At 44.6% G+C, this 5,763-nt stretch overlaps 1 protein-coding gene across 3 annotated transcripts in view; it reads right to left on the bottom strand.

Annotated features, from left to right (window-relative positions):
* The window catches only part of APTX (aprataxin), an 18,199-nt gene extending 12,917 nt beyond the window's left edge, over window positions 1-5,282 (bottom strand). The window contains exon 1 of one of the 3 annotated variants that reach the window (XM_005859554.2): window positions 4,760-5,282. The gene's annotated coding sequence lies outside the window, so the exon portion shown is untranslated. The remainder of the gene's footprint in view (window positions 1-4,759) is intronic. The other 2 variants (XM_005859553.2, XM_014534254.1) reach the window with 2 other exon arrangements.
* Window positions 5,283-5,763: the final 481 nt, after the last annotated feature.

Below are 5,763 nucleotides of genomic sequence, written 5' to 3'. Positions count from 1 at the left end.
CCTGCGGACTGAAAGGTCCCGGGTTCGATTCCGGTCAAGGGCATGTACCTAGGTTGCGGGCACATCCCCAGTAGGAGATGTGCAGGAGGCAGCTGATCGATGTTTCTCTCTCATCGATGTTTCTGACTCTCTATCTCTCTCCTTTCCTCTCTGTAAAAAACCAATAAAAAATATATTAAAAAATAAAAAAGGTAAAAAAAAAAAAAAAGACTTTATGTATAATGGGTTTTAAAGGACCGAAAAGGAGTTTGCCTGGCAGAAAACTAAGAACATAAAAACAGAAGATATTCTTCAGTCTACAGGCACTTTTTGTGTATTTGAAGGTTTCCCTTCTTTAACTGTCATTAACATACTGATGTTAGAATGATGTTTTGCTGCCATCTGCCAGAAGACTGTCATAATAAATTGCAAACATGCAATTTCCAAAGTATGACTGCAGCACCTTTGTGCAATACACAACCTGCACAATAGTGGAGGTGCTGGCATTCTTTTGAAAAACAACCCTTAAGACCATGTAGAGTTTCAACAGAAGAAAAAGAGACAAGAAATTCTGCCTGAGCAAAGGCAGAACAAAGGGGATGGAGAGAAGAACAGCCAGAAGAAATCATGAAGATAGACTTAATTACTGACTGCATTTGGGGAATGACAAAGGAAGAAAGGGAGATAACCAGGATTCCTAATTTGGAAATATCCATTAACCAAAAGGAAGAATATACAAAGAGACATAATTTGGGGATAAGCAGTAGGTAAAGAAGAGATGATTTAAGATTAAAACACAATTAGATTAAGTTGCCTATGAAAGATCCAAGGGTCAAGGTGGGATGGATGGATACAGATGATAATTAAATCTCCTTGTATATAGACTGCATCACTGTCCATCCATTCAGAAAATTTGGAGGAAGGCTCTTTGGAGATCATTGTCCTGGGTTAGGCCTGGTCTTCAGCATACTTTTCTTCTATAGCCCCTGGTGTTCAGCATGCTTTTATCAAGTGCATACTATGTGCTAGGCATTTGCTAAATATCTTACTTATATCATCTCATTTAATCTTCACAACAACTCTCATTGCAAGGAAGCAAAAATTTAAGGCTTAGAGAAGATAAGTAATGTGTTCAAGTCATACAGCCAATGTGTGCCAGAGACAGGATTTGAATTAATTTCAAAGAACAGGCTCTTTTTTTAAAATATATTTTTTATTGATTTCAGAGAGGGAGAGAGATAGGTAGAAACATCAATGATGAGAGAGAATCACTGATCGGCTGCCTTATGAACACACCCTACTGGGGATCGAGCTCACAACCCGGGTATATGCCCTTGACCGGAATCAAACCAGGGACCCTTCCGTTCACAGGCCAACACTCTATCCACTGAGCCGAACCAGCTAGGGCTAAAGAACACATTCTTAATCTGCACCATATACCTTTTGTCTTCACTCATTTGATCATTCAGTCAAAATTACTGCATGCCCACTATGTTTCTTGTGCCAAACTAGTGCTGGGAATAAAGACATAATACATTTCACTTGCATTGTATGATACAGGTATAATACATCATACCTGCCGTCACAAAGATAGGGCACAAAGGTGAAGTTCCCAACCCAGAGTTGGAGAAAGGGGTCAAGAAAGGTTTCCTATAGGAGTTGAGCCTACAATGAGTCCTATATATATAAAAACCTGGTTAATTAGGTGAAAGGGAACAGCCTAACTGAGGAGAAGTGGAGGAAGAGCCTGGCTGGTGTGGCTTGGTGGTTGAGCTTCGACCTATGAACCAGGTCACAGTTTGATTCCTGGTCAGAGAACATGCCCAAGTTTCGGGTTCAATCCCCAGTAGGGGGCATACATGAGGCAGATCAAGGATTCTCTCTCATCATTGTTTCTATCTCTCTCTACCTTCCTCTCTGAAATCAATAAAAAGATATTAAAAAAAAAAAAAAAGAAGTAAAGAAAGAAATCTGGGAAAAGACTCCAATAAAAGTGAACAGCAAGGGCAAGTGCACAAAGGAACAGCACTGTACATATGAAGAAGCAGTTCAGTGTTGCTGCAACCCAAAGTATGAGGCAGAAAAGAGGCTGAAGATTCAAGCAGGTCCAAATGAAGCAGGGCCCTGGATGACTGGCTGAGAAGCTCATATTTTAGAAGTTCCAATGAATTTTGCAATTCAGTAAACAATAAGTATGTGCTGAATGAAAGAGCAAACAGATGAAAGAACAGAAAGCTCTTTAAAGATTATTAAGCAGGTCTTTGACACAGATTTGTTTTCAAAGATCATTTGGGGGAGGAGGTAGGTAGTGTGGACAAAAGATATGTGGAGAACAGAACTAGAGGCAGGGGAACCAGTTAGAAGCCCATTGTATTTCAGGTGAGAGATAATGAGGCCTGAAGTAGGACAATGGAGAGATAAAGTAGAGAGTACAGACTTGAGAAACATTTAGGGGGCAAAACCATTAGAATTTAGTGATGGGTGTGATAAAGTAAGTTCAGGGAAGATGCCGAGTTCAGTTTTGGGCCTCTGAATTTGAACTGCCCATGGGAGTTGCAGGCAGAGCTGTCCAGCAGGGTAGTCAGAAGTGAGGGTGAAACTCAGAAAAGAGTCTAATATGACAACTTTTATTTGAAAGCATGTAGGGAGTTAAAACCAAGCCAGTTGATGTGTTCACTCAGGCATTATGTACAGAATGAAAAGAACAGCCTGGCCAGCATGGCTCAAGTGGCTGAGTGTCGACCTATGAACCAGGGAGGTCATGGTTCGACTCCCGGTCAGGGCACATGCCTAGGTTGGGGGCTCGATCCCCAGTAGGGAGCGTGCAGTAGGCAGCCGATCAATGATTCTCTCTCATTACTTATGTTTCTATCTCTCTCCACCTCTCCTTTTCTCTCTGAAATCAATAAAAATATTTTTTAAAAAAAGTACAGCGGGCCAAAGTGGCAAGCATTGGAAATACCCAACATTTTGGGTGGAGGAAAAAAGACTATCCACAGGAGAAATGACTGGTGAGAGAGGAACATGGAGAAACAGCTAGAATATAAGCTCCTTAAGGAAAGGCACATTGTTTTGCTCATCTCTATATCACAATAAATGTTCACTGAATAAATCAACTGAGTGTATTATGGGAGTGAGCCCTAGCCAGTTTAGCATCAGCCTGTGGACTGAAGGGTCCCAGGTTCAATTCCAGTCAAGGGCATCTACCTAGGTTGCAAGCTCGATCCCTGGCCCTGGTCAGGACACATGTGGGAGGCAACCAATCAGTGTGTCTCTCTCACATCAAGGTTTCACTCTCTCTCTCTGTCCCCCTCTCTTCCACTCTCTCTTAAAAATCAATGGAGCCCTGACTGGTTTGGCTCAGTGGATATGGCGTCGGCCTGCGGGCTGAAGGGTCCCAGGTTCGATTCCGGTCAAGGGCATGTACCTTGGTTGCGGGCACATCCCCAGTGGGGGGTGTGCAGGAGGCAGCTGATCGATGTTTCTCTCTCATAGATGTTTCTAACTCTCTATCCCTCTCCCTTCCTCTCTGTAAAAAATCAATAAAATATATTTTAAAAAATCAATGGAAAAATATCCTCGGGTGAGGATTAACAAAAATAAAAATAAAAAAGGGAGTGAGAGGTATCAAGTCTCAAAAGCAGCAAGGGAATCAAGTGATGATTTTTAAATGACTATCTGGTTTGAGGAACAATCACTGGTGACCTTAGGGTAAGATTTCAGGGGAATAATAGGTCTGAAAGCAGACTGCAGAAGGGAATGGGAGTTGAGAAAATGGAGACAGAATTTAGAATACCCTTTAAAACAGTTTGGATAAGAAGGGGGAAGAGTCACTGGATGACAGCTAAAGGAAGATGATCACCAAGAACTTTTTTCTTTCTGGCTTGCATAGTGGAAGTGGGGATAAGAGATGGCCAGGGTCCTGAGAAACCTGGCCTTGTTTATACATGACTGGGACAGGGGCAGAAACGACAAATGAAAACAAGCTCTCATAGGTGAGAGTATAAAAGATCAGGAACACAGGTAAAGGGATTTGCTTTGATCAGAGGATACAGCTCATCCTCATCCTCTGAGACTTCAGATCAACATGAGTATAAATCTAAATGGTTTTGTAAACAGGAAAGCAAAGAGGAAGGGCACCTCTGATGACCTCAATTTTCTCCATAAAATAGTAGATAACAACAGAGTGAGGTGCTCGGGCACTTGGTGAACAGTTGGACAAAATCAGCATAGAATAGTGGGCAACATCCAGGCCTCTAAAGTCCAAATGCTGGAGTTCAAAACGTGGCGCCACAACCTCCTCACTGTGTGACTTGAGGTCAGTTATTTGACGTCAGCCTTTATTTCTTCGGCTGTAAAACAATATTAATAACTGCTCTACACTACACGGGCTAAATGAGTTAGTATGTAAAGATCAGTGTCTGGCCAAAAGTAAGCATTATCACTCTTGTTAATAGTACAGGCAGGATGAAAGCAGGAGCTCAGGACCATCGACAGCAGACCGTGCAGCTAACGTGAAAAGGCACCAATCTGCACTGTCTCCCCCCATGGAGAGGCCTGTCCCGTGTTCTAACGATCCCCAATACGTCAAATTCCCAGAAGGCCCCAAACCTGGGCCACATTATTCCCAATGAAATTAGACCCCCGCTGTGTGGAACGGCTATCGCTGGTCCGCGTGGGAACAGCCTTGCTTCTGGCCTTCCCACTGGCCTGTTGAGGACGCTGTGAAAGGCCCTCAAGCTCCTTTCAGGGAGCGTTTGCGAAGGAAACAATGTCCTACCTGACAGCCCACGGGCTGGACAGTGCCCACGCTCTAATAGTTGCTCTGCTTGTGTTGCGACCAAGCTAGGTAAGGGTGTCAGGGGCACAGGTGAACGGACGCCAAGTGGGGCGGAGACCAACGTGAGCGCCGCCAAACACGGTCCAAGGGGGCCGGAGGGAGCCGAGAGCCCCGGAGCACGAGGAAGGAGCAACGCCGGCCGAGAAAGAAGCCGTGAGAGCGTTTTTCAAGGCACGTCACTCAAAAACAGAAGCGAGCCGGCATGAGGTCCACGCCCACGGCTTCCATCACGGACAACACAGGAGGTAGGCCCAAACTGCCTTACCTCAAACAGCCGTGACAGATGAGTTCGCGGTACTCCTTTGACACGCTACTTCCGGCGCTGTGGGATGACGTCACCAGACAAACTGGCCAGCAACTATGTTGTCACCAGTGCCTGCCATCAGATTGGCTGAGTGTCTCGCCTAACGCCCGCCCCTATTGGTCCCTCAGAGGGGCGTGGTCCAAGCGTGGTTCCTGGGAGTTGCCCAGCTTCTCTCCTCCGGAGAGCCGCTCCCCGGCCACCGCCAGCGCCTGAACCGGGAGACGTCGGGCTGCTACCCCTGTGGCCGTTTCCAGGCAGCGTGCGCCTCTGGACACTCCCTTCATAAGGAGAAACTCACAACCTTTATTAAGGCTAAATATTCAAATAAAATGTTTTAAATTTTTCATGAGGAACTTGAGCATGTTTCTGTGAATATTACCTTTTTGACATTAGGTTTCATGATTAAATAGATATATAATTTCTGATTTAAATTTTTTTTCATTTTTTAAATTTTATTTAATTCTTCATTGTTGAAAGTATTACATGTCATTTTTTCCCCCCATTGACCTCTCCCAGTCTGTTCCTCCACCCCCCCTCCCCAGCACAGGTCCTCAACCCCCGCTATTGTCTGTGCCCACCTTCCCCTGCCTTCCCTCTGAGGTTTGAGCATCTGATAGATGCTTCTATGTCTCTGGATCTA

Source organism: Myotis brandtii, unplaced genomic scaffold (assembly GCF_000412655.1).
Source record: "Myotis brandtii unplaced genomic scaffold, ASM41265v1 scaffold1270, whole genome shotgun sequence".
Classification (NCBI taxonomy): Eukaryota; Metazoa; Chordata; class Mammalia; order Chiroptera; family Vespertilionidae; genus Myotis; species Myotis brandtii.
The sequence above is the reverse complement of the archived record's forward strand: the minus strand, read 5'-3'. Positions and strand labels throughout refer to the sequence as shown.